At 37.1% G+C, this 14,137-nt stretch overlaps 1 pseudogene; it reads left to right on the forward strand.

Annotated features, from left to right (window-relative positions):
• LOC101892934 (uncharacterized) overlaps window positions 1–14,137 on the forward strand; it is a 162,394-nt pseudogene that overhangs the window by 36,469 nt on the left and 111,788 nt on the right.

A 14,137-nucleotide genomic window follows, 5' to 3' on the forward strand; every position in this document is an offset into this window, starting at 1 on the left:
TTCTTCATGATGCAGGGTATTTAAAGGTCCGCCGGTCAAACTAAGTGTATTTTCATTTCTTTTATTTGCGTTTTTTTACAGATGCTGCTGCTATTTGGCCTCACCCACTACCATTCTCCATTGCCAAATACACGTCATTTCATATATTTTTACAGATTTTCCATAAAGTATTGAGAATTATTTTGTTAAGAACAAAAAAAAAATATATATTTAGCATGAAAACCTTATTTCGAGAATATCGTTGGCAATGGATTTGTTTACTGGAAATTTATTGCTCAATCAATTCCTGGCAATTTTTAGGCGGCTGGAGGGATATTCAAACACTTCAAATTTATTGACTTATGTCAAAACATAAAAATCTTTCCCTTATTAAATTCTTATTAAATTTGACAAATTTCTTCAATCACTGGCGTGGTGAGGTTTTTTGTTTCGACGTTCGTTCATTCATTCATTCGATAGATCCATGTTAAGGCATTACCTCGTTAAGCCATAAAAGTAAAAAATGGCTATGAAATTAGGATTCGCCATTGGATTTGTCGAAACAACAAGCCAAACAAATAACTTCGTTTAGTAAGTGTCAGCAAAGACGTTCAGACCTTTCACACGACTTGTTAGTAGCACCAGCAGTCGCTGTGTGTGTACGTGTGTGTGTGTGTGAGTCCCTTGTGTTGTTGACAACGCATGGTGAAAATGAATTGTTTAACGGTCCTTGGAAATTCGAGTGGAGTAGAGCAGGCACGGGCACAGAACTTTTACGTGTTTGACGGCAGGGGGTGGGGAAGGTGTTGTGAAAAAACTTACACCAAAGACGTAGAGGAAACAACATTCCTTTCACACGCACGCACACACACACACTCACACTCAGACATCCTTATTTCGCCAACATGGCACGCACATTTTCCATTTTGAGGGCATATCATGTGTGTCAATATATATAGTTTGAGTGTGTGTGTGGGGGTCTTAGGATGAGCGCCAGGATATTTGTATATCTTAATACGCTCAAAGTTGTGTGTAAACATTTTGAACGAATCCACTAATCTTCACCGCTCATGGTTATGATAAATCTTAGTGAACCACAAAATTTTGCGCTTCTTCGTATCTGCTTCATCTTAAGGACCGCAACTAACACCAAACAATGCCGGAACCGAGAAGCACGTCTCTCCCCCCTTTCCACTCCCATTGAGGAATGAGAAGATATGTTTTTTTAATATTAAGTAATTTTCAAAAGTATTTGTTCGCCTAGTTAATTTCATCATTTTCTTTTCAATTTTATCTCAATTTTCGTAATGTGTTTTTTGGTTTTTGTTCGTTCGCTACGCTCTCATCTACCATCACTGATTTATTTTCTTTTTCTATTCTTGCGTTCTCTTTCGTAGGTATCATGGATGCGGCGAAAAGGTGACGAACTGGCACTTATTACATTCGGCCGCCACACATACAGCGTTATTCGCTGGAGTTTGAGGAGCCAAACGATTGGAAACTTTTAATCCAATACGCCAACGAACGTGACGAGGGTCCTTATGAGTGCCAAGTTTCATCACATCCGCCTTTAGTGTTGTTAGTATATTTGACTGTAATTGGTAAGTATCACAACAGCAGCAGAAGATCTGCACACTCACGAAGTACCAGTTGTACATATACTATATATACTTCAATTACACACAGATACACAACACTTATCCTCACTGACACCATTTCATCAGTTGCCAAAGAATAAAGACAAATATATTTTCTAAGAAGCCCAAAAATGTGGGGCCTTTAAGTAAATCCTGATCGTCAGATCAAAGGGAAGAGAGAGAGAGACATAGGGTAGGTAGGTGATTGAAATCCAAAGGGGTCGAGGGGAGTTTTAGAATCTTAAATCTAAAAATGAAATTCAAAGAGTTCAGATAAGGCTGGGTTTTGAAGCGAGGATCCTCATTCTGTAACCATTCTTTTGTGGCGCGTGCTGAGTGCGATGGTGCTGAGTCCTGTTGGAATGTCCAAGGTCTGCGGCCAAAATGTTTGCGTGCCCAAGGCTTTAATACACCCTCCAGGATATTTTCGCGATAATATTCGACATTTATTCTGATGCCACGATCGAATAATACGAGCGGAGAGTGACCAACGGCTATAATGGGGGGCGCTTGAGTTTTGGTGGCCAACCGAAGGTGCACATTTTCAGCAGACCTCTTTGTTTACAAACTGCTAGACAACAAATGTTTTCTCATCGGAGAAAACCAAATTCGGCAGTTCACCACTTTCGGCCACGTGAAGCAACTCTTTAGCAATTTTTAGTCTATTTACGTTCTGTTGCGGTGTAAGTTCTTGCACTCTGTGGAATTTCAATGGCTTTATTTGCCGAATGCCGAATAGAATATTCCGATATGTTCAGCTCACGAGCCATTTCTCAGCCACTGCTACGCTGGTTTCCATCCAGTCGCTTCTTTACATTTCGAACCATTTCTGCTGTTTTCTTCCGTCCACTTCCTTGACGTCGGGCTACGCTACCAGTATCACGGTAACGAGCGATGGTATGAGACACAAAAGATTTATTCACATTTAAATGCTGGAGTGCTCTAGCGATAGCTAATTGTGGTTTTCCAGCAAAATATAAAGAAATCACACTATCACGCTTGAATTTCATCACGAATAACTTTTTTTTCTGGAAAATTCTCACCAAAATGCTTTTGTACGGTTGTAAACAATATAATGAGCTGTCACTGGAATAATTTTAACAGCTGTCGGACGAGTGGCTAAGAAAAGACAGCAGTCTGAATTGGTTGCAGTTTTTTCATCTCAGCCTGTATTAAGAATACTAATTTCTTTTGTTTAGAGACTAACAATAAAATGTTATCTAGATTTATTCTTACTTTGACACTTTTCCGCAAAATATGAATTGTAAAGGTAGATTTTGCCCGGATCGAATACGAGTTCACTTTTATATACATTCTGAATGTATTTTTCATAAAAACTATTGTACATAGATATATGTTTTATTCTTTGGACTCCTTCCACGGAAAAAGAAAATTGTATGTTACTTTTAGGCGTCAACTCGAAAAACCTCCAAGGCTAAATTCAAAAATTTAGTTAATATTTTCGTTTTTTCGGAAATTGATGCAAAAATATTTTGGGGTACAATAGAAAAAAATATTTTTCTTTAATGACTTATAGTAAAATTTGATGAAGAATATTTTCGTCCTTGACACCTTCTTTAAAAAATTATGCTTTGTTGGCGATTTTTGCTGGCTAGATGATATCCTATTTGGTCCAAACTTGGTACATCGTAATACTATTAATACTTGAGTTCCGAGATGGGCAATATCGCTTCACTCCATCGGTACCTCCCTCACAAAAGGTCGAAATATCCTAACAAATGTTTTACTGCACAGAAATAGAAAGGATAATCCGATATTGCTCCAACTTTGCAAATCCTAATATTAGCATCAGTGTTAGATCAGGTGCGACAATGGACAATACCGCTCAACTCCATCATGTTCCTCCCCACAAAGGGTCAAGATTTTGAATAATTATAACTCTTATAAAATGTGAGGTAGAAGACCTATTGTCTTCGAATTACACACATCATAATATTTTTTTAACCCAAGGTCTGGTGTGAAGATGGGTTATATCTGTCCACGAAGCTCATTAAACACAAAATTAACATCCAATTAGATTCAGACTTGGTACATCTCAATATTGCCATCAACACAAGATCTGTTATAAAGATGGTAAAGATCGGATCGTTTCTTCTGGTACCTCCCCCACAAAGGGTCAAAGATTTGAATAACCAAAACAATTATTACATCCGAAATAAGCTTCCGATTCCAATTATATTTCAGACATTCTGACATCTGCCCCACAAAGGGATTAAGGTTTTGAAAAACAAAACGCTCAAAGAAAGAAATTATTCATTCAAATCTCTACAAATTTCACTCATACCAACAGTTTTGTTAACACAATATCTGTTTTGAAGATCATATATATCTGCGAACCTTGTCTGGTATCTCACTCACAAAGGTTCACGATTTGCAATACATTTATCTGTCATAACTTGCGAAACAGTTCAGCGATTCTTTACAACTTTCTACATCTAAATATTTCTCTCAACCAGAAACCTGAGATGAATATGGAATTTATGATTTCGCATAAATGTTCGACTTTATTATAATTTTGGACATACCAATATTTTTATCTGTTTTAGATGAAGCATGGAAATGAAATACTTCGGATGTCTCATGTAAAGTGAAGGAAGTAACCAATATAGTCCAAACCTGACACGTTGCAATATTTATATCATATTTATTTAGGTCTGATACGAAATGGACAATATTGGCCTATTTATTCAAAACCCACTCTAAAAGGAATCAAGCGTTTGAATAATCATAAAAGAAGTTAAAATATTTTTAAATAAGTGAACATTGGCTGAGGGTATACATCTATCGGCAAAACCGACCGACACTTTTATATTTGTTTAGCTCTACTTTTATAATCTGCTGGATATTGCCCGTAATTATGGAAAACCATATTTAAACCAGTAAAGAAAGTCTTAAATATCTTCAAATTTCACATATGATACCATACACCACTTTACTAATTTAGTAGTGCTCTGCATAAAAAATTAAAAGTTTTTAATTTAATTTCAAGGACTAAATATGCCGAAGCATTTGTATCTTTTAAATTCGGACTTGTATTGCCTATTTGGTGGACAATTAATTTGAAATCGGATAAAAATATATATATGAGCTATATCCAAATTGGAAAAGATCTCGATAAAATTTCGCAAAGTTATTTCTGAGCTGTATTTGATATATTTCCCTGATGAATAATATATATGGAAGCTATAGCTATATCTGAACCGATCTTCACCAAATTTGACATACTAGCTTCTAGACTCAATTCGGTCATAAGTGCCAAATTCCATCCAATTTGGACAAATATCAGACGTTTGGTGCACAATCAAAGGTAAAACGAACGAAGTTATATATGGGAGCTATATCCAAATCTGAACCGATCTCAATAAAATTTAGCAAATGTATTTGTGAGCCGTATTTGATATATTTCCCCAAATATTGTTGTTGCAGAGTGCATATTACGGCTGCGGAGGACAAAAATAACAAATCGTATAAACAATATATATGGGAGCTATAGCTTTATCTGAACCGATTTCAATCAAATTTGGCATACTTTTCTAAGGCTTAATTCGGTTGTATGTGCAAAATTCCATACTATTCGGACTGATATTACACGTTTGGTCCACAATAAAAGGCAAATCGGACGAAGATATATATGGGAGCTATATCTAAATTTTGACCGATTATCTCCAATTTCAATAGGGTTCGTCCTTGGGCCAAACAAATGATTTGTGCAAAATTTCATTTGGATCAGGCAATAAATGCGAACTGTACTTTGTTCACAAAAATACATGTACAGACGGACAGACAGACGAACGGTCGGACATTCATAAATAGACTCAGAATGTGATTCAATGCAGATCATCAAAAGGAACTATGGTTCTATCACGTTTCATTTTGCCTGTTACAAACAAATGCACAAAGCGATAATACCCGACCAAATATATTTGATATTTATACCCTACACCACAAGGTGGTCAGGGTATTATGTCTTTGTGCATTTGTTTGTAACAGGCAGAAGGAAACGAGATAGACCCATAGTTCCTTTTGATGATCTGCATAGAATCACATTCTGAGTCAATTTATGCATGTCCGTCCGTTCGTCTGTCCGTCCGTCTGTCCATGTATTTTTGTAAACCAAGTACAGGTCGTATTTATTGCCCGATCCAGATGAAATTTTGCAAAGCTCTTTTGTTAGGCCCAAGGACGAACCCTATTGAAATTGGAGATAATCGGTCGAAATTTAGATATAGCTCCCATATATAACTTCGTCCGATTTGCCTTTTATTGTGCACCAAACGTGTAATATCAGCCCGAATTGTATGAAATTTTGCATATACACTAAAATTTGGCCTGAAAATATGTACGCCAAATTTGATCGAAATCGGTTCAGATATAGCTATAGCTCCCATATATATTGTTCATCCGATTAGTTATTTTTGTCCACCGCCGCCGTAATATGCACTCTGCAAAAATAATATTTGGGGAAATATATCAAATACAGCTCAGAAATACATTTTCTAAATTTTATCGAGATCGGTTCAGATTTGGATATAGCTCCCATATATAACTTCGTCCGAGTTACCCTTTATTGTACACCAAACTTTTAATATTTGGAAAAATGGGATGGAATTTGGCACTTACGACCGAATTGAGTCTAGAAGCTAGTATGTCAAATTTGGTGAAGATCGGTTCAGATATAGCTATAGCTCCCATATATTCTGTTCATCCGATTTGTCATATATGTTACCCACAGCTGTAATATGCACTCCGTAACAACGATATTCAAGGAAATATATCAAATACAGCTCAGAATATTTGGATATAGCTCCCATGTATATATTTATCCGATTACAAATTAATTGTGCACCAAATGGGTAATACAAGTCAGAATTTAAAAGATACAAATGCTTCGGCATATTTAGTCCTTTGAATTTTAAATTATAATTATAATCATATGGGTGTATGATTAAATTCTCCCATAAAAACTTTTAATTGTTGTGTGGAGCTCTACTAAATTAGCAAAGTGGTGTAGGGTATAATAAAGTCGGCCCCGCCCGACTTCAAGACTTTCTTTACTGTTTTTATCTGCAATATTGCAGAAGACACTATATACCAAAAATTTAATGATTCCAAGAAATGTTCATTCCAAAATTTCAAAATAGAAGAGAAGAGGGTTACTTTGCGATGAAAACTTCCAAAACGCCGTTACACGTGCCTTCTTTTTTATACCCTCCACCAAACATAGTATGGAGGGTATATTAAGTTCGTCATTCCCTTTGTAACTCATCGAAATGATTATTTTAGACCCAACAAAGTATATATATTCTTGACCAGCGTAAAATTCTATTCGACTGGCCCTCTCCGTTCGTCTGTCCGTCTGTTGTAATCACGCTACAGTCTAAACGAATTAAGATAGGCAGCTAAAATTTTGCACAAATCCCTGTTTTGTCTACAGGCAGGTCAAGTTCGAAGATAGGCTATATCGGTCCACAATATCGTAAAGCCCCCATATAACGGTACCTCCCGATATTTAGTATTTTGATGATGTTAGTCACATTTTTCAATGGTATTGTCTGAAATTCCACACAAGGTGTCCGTAGTGGGTACTTTATACCTCGGAAGAGAATAATCTATATAGATCCACGATATCGTATAGCCCCCATATAACGGTACCCCGGATATTCGGTATTTTGATGATTTTAGTTGCATTTTTAAACGGAATTGTCTGACATTGTACACAAGAAGTTCTTTGTGAGTACTTTATCCCGTGGAAGATGATTATCTATATAGGTCTACGATTTCGTATAGCTCCCATAAAACAGTTCCCCACGATATTCGGTATTTTGATGAGTTTAGCCACATTTTTCAACGGAATTGTCTGAAATTCTACACAAGGAGTTCTTTGTGAGCACTTTGTCCCCATACATAGATTTGTCCATAATAGAACAGTGTGGCTTGTTTGTTCGGGATACCGTAGTATTTTGTTGTTGCAAAATGGTCAGGCTTATCCCTTTATTGTTGTTTTTATAAAAACAACGTTTGTTTATTAGTGGAGAACGATGGTAATGTTTACCATAGTATCGAATATTCCCCCCATTTATCGGCAACTTCCGATATTAGGTATTTTAAAGATTTTAACAGAATTTTTAATGGACTTTTTTCTTGAAAATTCGTTCCACATGGTGGAGGGTATTCAAAGTTCGGCCCGGCCGAACCTACAGCTTTTTTTACTTGTTTTAGTTCTACTAATATAATCTGCTCGATATTCCCCGTAATCATTGAAAAAATTGAATTCTGTCGCACAATGTTATTTTCAACCTACTAGTAATGTAAAATGTAATCTGTTTACATGACTTTGTAATGGGTTATCCATTTATTCATGGCCCTAAAATGCTCTGCTTTAAACTCTTCTCCCTGGTCATACATCCACAGGCCTTGTTTATTTGCACATCTTCCACCAAAACTAAGGCCATAACATCCACTGGCCTGGGAAAATTCTCATTTACTTCACTTCACTCCAAAATAAATGGCCGTGATGATGACGCTGTATATTTCTTGCTGTCCCAACAAGTACGCAAGTATATATATGTACTACACATATATACATACATCCTTAGTGTACCGTTTATATAGCTGATGATAAAAATGTGTACAATCAATCATTTTGATGCCGAGCGGTTGTTCACACTTCATTCTCAATTCTATCTTCGTCTCGCTTTTCCACATCGTAAATTCCTTGCCAGCCATAAAACCTTCAATTCTTCATGCACATAACAACAACGACAACAAGGGCAGGCAGCAGCTTCGTCATCGTTAATGCCCAATATACCATGCGACCATCAAACCGCCCACACCCTGCCCACCATGCGACTGTCACTTTTAAGGAGTTGAGAGCGTACTGAGATTTCTGTCACAAGATTATGAATTTCAATTTTCGCTTTTCTCTTGTCCACTTTGTTGATGTGTAATGATGGGCAAGTGAATGCCCAAGATGATGATAATGGAAGGATGGAAGCCAGCCAGCCAGCTAGCCAGGGAGACATGGACATGGACCCAGGTTTAATGTTTGTTGCATGAGTGAGTGAAAGTGGGTGTCATAAATAAAGTACAGACCAAAGGCGTTAACATGCCAATCCCCCCTGAAATTCTCGACCATTTCGTGTGTCCATCAAAATGACGTGAGCATATCCTTTCAATTTACCTACTCCCTGTTTCCCTGTCATATTTGCCTCGTAACCAAAACGAATTGAATTTTACAAGATGATGAGTCGTAGATTGATGAAAGGATAACGGATAAAATGCACCAGCACCAACATCAACACCACCATCACCACCCCACCACTAGCAGCAGCAGAAGGATGTCGATAATGTTCTTCGGTCTGATAGATATCAAAACCCCAAAAAGCATTCCTAACAGACTATAAAATTAACATTGCTTCGGTTCGAGCTGGAGAAATTTGAGAGCAAAAAATAATATTTACCAAGAAACAAATCGATATGACGATGGACGATTTTTGCTGCCTTTCGTTTATTGCATTGGAGTTCTGTTTACACTCTCCCACTTTTATGACCCTTGGAAGGAGAGGTGGATGGGGTGGAAATATATATTTTATGATCAAGCATTAAGGCTACAAGTGAACGTTGGCACATTCATTAACCAACGTCAATTGCAATTGATGTGTGGAAGCGATTTGTTGTTGATGTTGCGTCTAGGTTTGAAAACAAGAAGTATGAAATGGTATGAGTTGAATGTAATTAAAGTCGAACCACACAGAAAAGAGAAACCCTTTTTGCTCTATCCCAAGTAAGCTGTAGTCGTTGATTTCTCAGAGAACAGGTAGAGTCCGAGTGGAGTATTTTTTAAAAAATCAATATTTAAAGAGTTATGGCCATTTTAAAAACTTCAATAATTCATGACTAAATAACTGATCAAAATAAAAGCAAAACCAGTAAAGAAAATTCGGACTTGTATTGCCCATTTAGTGCAAAAATAATTTGAAATCTGATAAAGATATATATGGGAGCTATATCTAAATCTGAACCGATCTCGATAAAATTTGGCAAAGATATTTCTGAGCTGTATTTGATATATTTCCCTGAATATCGTTGTTAAGGAGTGCGTATTACGGCTGTGGGTAACAAATACAACAAATCGGATGAACAATATATATGGGAGCTATATCTATATCTGAACCGATCTCAGCCAAATTTAGCATACTAGCTTCTAGACTCAATTCGGTCGTATGTGCCAAATTTCATCCCATTTGGACAAATATTAGACGTTGGGTGCACAATAAAATATGAATCGGACGAAATTATATATGGGAGCTATATCCAAATCTGAACCGATCTCGATAAAATTTAGCAAAGGTATTTCTGAGCTGCATTTGATATATGTCCCCAAATATTGTTGTTACAGAGTGTATATTACTGCTGCGGAGGACAAAAATAACAAATCGGATGAACAATATATATGGGAGTTATAGCTATATCTGAACCGATTTCGATCAAATTTGGCATACTTATTTTCAGGCCTAATTTGGACGGACTGACAGACGGACTGACATGCATAAATCAACTCAGAAAGTGATTCTATGAAGATCCTCAAAAGTAACTATGGGTCTATCTCGCTTCCTTCTCCAAGTTACAAACAAATGCACAAAGACATAATACCCTTACCACTATGCGGTGTAGGGTATAAAAAGCTAAAAAGTATCTGTCGGTGTTGCCGACAGATATATACCCTCAGTCGATATTCGATTATTTAAATGTTTTGAAATCTGTTTTGAATTATTCAGCTCACCCTCTATGGAATAGGTTCCGAAGGAATGGGCCAAGATTGTCCATTTCGTATCGGACCTAAATAAATATGATAAAGATAATGCGAGGTGCCAGGTTTGGACTATATCGACCACTTCCTTTACTTTATATGAGATATGTGATAAATTTTCGAAAATGTTAAAATGTGTGTGAGGTACCAGATATAGTCTAGCGAAGTATTCCGTTCTCGTGCTACATCTAAAAATATTCGTATGGGCAAAATGACAAGAAAATCGAACATTTATATCAAATTATAGTCGAAATCATAAATTCCATATTCATCTCAGGTATCTGATTGAGTGAAATTCACTCCATTTGGGATGATATTAGCCATTATTTGCACAATAAATCTGAAAACGGATTAAGGACATATATGGGAGCTATATTCAAACCTTTGCCGATATCGATAAAATTTGGCAAAGGTATTTCCGAGCTTTATAAGATATCTGGTACCAAATATCGTTTTTGTCAAATGCGTATTACGCTTGTAAGGAACTTAAAAATATTCAAATCTTAGCCGATATCGATAAAATTTGGCAAAGGCATTTCCGAGCTTTATAAGATATCTGGTACCAAATATCGTTTTTTTTCAAATGCGTATTACGCTTGTAAGAAACTTAAAACCTCCAAATCGGATGAAACATAAATATTGGAGCCAGAGATATATCTGAATATCAGGTTATTTGAACTTATATTGGCCATTTGGTGCACAATTAACTCGAAATCGGTTGAATATATATGTGGAAATTATATACAAATCTGAACCGATCTTGATAGAATTTGGCAGAGGTATTTTGGTATTTGGCAGAGGTAACTGAAATTTGGTATCTGGTATTTAGCAGAGGTATCTGGTATAAAATATCATTGATGTCGTATGCATACATATAACGACTGTGGGGGACTTACATCCATTTGCACAAATTTTCTCCAACTTCGATGTACTTGCTTCTAGACCGAATTTGCTCGGATGTACCAAAATTCAGGACTTTTGGACTAATATTGGTCACTTCCTGCACAATTTACTCGAAATCGGTTGAATATGCAGGGTGAGATGAGAAAACTACAACCAACTTCAGACTACTGTCCTTTCTAAGCCATTTGTCTGACAGCTGTTAAAATTATTCCAGTGACAGCTCATTATATTGTTTATAAATGGACAAAAGCATTTTGGTTAGAATTTTCCAGAAAAAAAAACTTATTCGTGATGGAATTCAAGCGTGATAGTGTGATTTCTTTATATTTGGCTGGAAACCCCCAAGTGGCTATCGTTAGAGCACTCCAACATTTAAACGTGAATAAATCTCTTGTGTCTCGTACCATCGCTCTTTACCGTGATACTGGTAGCGTAACCCGACATCAAGGAAGTAGACGGAAGAAACCAGCAACATAAGTAGAAATGGTTCGAAAAGTAAAGAAGCGACTTGATCGGAACCCGCGTCGCAATGGCCGGAAATTGTCTTGTGAGCTGAACATATCGCAAATTCCATTCGACAAATATTGAAAAATTAGATTGGGGTAAAGCCATTGAAATTCCAATAAGGGCAAGAGCTTACACCGCTACAGAAAGAAAATAGACTCCAAAGAGCTAAGGAGTGGCTTCGCTTGGCCGAAAGTGATGAACTGCGGAATTTGGGTTTCTCCGATGAGAAAACATTCGTTGTCCAGCAGCTTGTAAACAAACAAAATGATCGTGTTGGCTTGCCAAAGAGGTCAGCTTAAAATGTGCACCTCCGGTTGGCCACCAGAACTCAATCGCCGGCCATAGTGATGGTGTGAGCCGCCATAACAGCCGATGATCGCTCTCCGCTCGAAAATATTCTGGAGGGGGTATTAAAACCTTGGACACGCAAACATTTTGCCCTCAAACCTTAGACTTTCCAACAGGTCTCAGCACCATCGCACACGCCACCTATGAATGGTTACAAAATGAGGTTTCTCGCATCATTTCCAGCGCACAATGGCCACCAAAATCTCCGGATACCAATCTGTTGGACTTTTGTGTGTGGATTATTTTGGAAAGCAAGGTTGGCACTAAAGAATACCAAAGTGTCGATCACCTGAAGCAAGCGCTTCAACGGGAATGGGCCAATATTCGTGCCAAAGGTGAGCGGACAAATCTAAACTTTTTCTAAAATTTCATGCTATTTCCGACATTTTTTGCTTTCATACAATAAAATCTACCATTTATATCCAATTTATGGGAAATCATAAATTCATCTCAGGATTCTGGATGAGAGACATATATTTATATATAGCAAGTTGTAATCACCAAAGTTTTTTCGCAATTTATTACAGATATAAGTATTGAATATGTTGCCCCTTTGTGGGTGATGTACCAGAATGGGTTCGCAGATATATATAACATCTTCACAACAGATCTTGTGTTAGCAAATTTGATCCTTTGTGGGAGAGGCACTTGATGGAGTGGACCAATGTTATCCATTTTGGCACGAGACCTAGAACTGACGCAAATATTATGATTTGCAAATAAGAGAAAATTAGATTATTGCTTCCCTTTCTGTGCAGAAAAAATATTTTTTTTGCAAATTTCTATCATTTGTGGGGGAGGTACCAGAAGAAGTGGACCGACATTGTCCATCTTAACACCAGACCTTGGCTTAATATAGATATTGGGATGTGTGAAATTTTAAGACAATCGAACTCTTACATCACATTTTATGAGAGTTGTCATTATTCAAAATTTTGACCCTTTGTGGGGGCGGTACTTGATGGAGTGAACTGATATTGTCCATTTTCACACCTTATCTAGCACTGACGCAAATATTACGATATGCAAAGTTGGAGCAATATCGGATTATCCTTTCTCTTTCTGTGCAAAAAATACATTTTTTGAAAAATTCGACCTTTTGTGGGGGAGGTACCAGAAGGAGTGAACCGATATTGACCATCTCCGAACTCGATCTAAGTTTGATAAAAATATTACGATGTACCAAGTTTGGACCAAATCGGATGCTCCTTTCGAGAGTAATCGTGCGCAACAGCCAGCCACACAGACGGACGGACGGTCATCGCTAGTTTGACTCCAAATGTTATGAAACGGATTTGGTCCAAAGAGACTTAGGGTCTAAAACCTTTATTTCGTCTAGACACGTTTTGACCGTATCAAATTGTATATACCCTCTGTAGCCATATGGCTGAGGGTATAAACATGTAAAAATTATGGCGTTTGACTTTTTTGCAGTTTTTTTTTTTATCTCAGCCTGCATAATCTCCATATCAATAATATTCAGTACAAGTTATCAGATACAGCCAAGAAATGACTCGGTCAAATTTTCTCAAAATCGGCTCAGATTTGGATATAGCCCTCATATATATTTTCCCAAAATTTTATGTAAATAATGCAACCACCCAGTCACGAATGACAAATTAAATTGAATTTTGGATCATAGGGCGAACTTTCAGCTAATGGGATTGCCGTGTATGCACCAAATTGAGTCAGATATAGCTATAGCTTCCATAAATATGTTTCATTCGATTTTATGTTGTAGTCTTTTCAAAGTCATAATATGCAATCTTGAAATACATGATAAGTAAGGTCACATACAGGGTTGCCCACATTCGACGGACCTTGTCCGGGGCAACATTCTTTGCGTCAATTGAATTTTGTACGGGAACAAATGCAAATCAATGCGAATAATCCGTTGTAAAGTGGACCGAGCCATGCCCAACTGCTGAGAACG

Source organism: Musca domestica, unplaced genomic scaffold (assembly GCF_030504385.1).
Source record: "Musca domestica strain aabys unplaced genomic scaffold, Musca_domestica.polishedcontigs.V.1.1 78, whole genome shotgun sequence".
In the NCBI taxonomy this organism is placed as follows: domain Eukaryota; kingdom Metazoa; phylum Arthropoda; class Insecta; order Diptera; family Muscidae; genus Musca; species Musca domestica.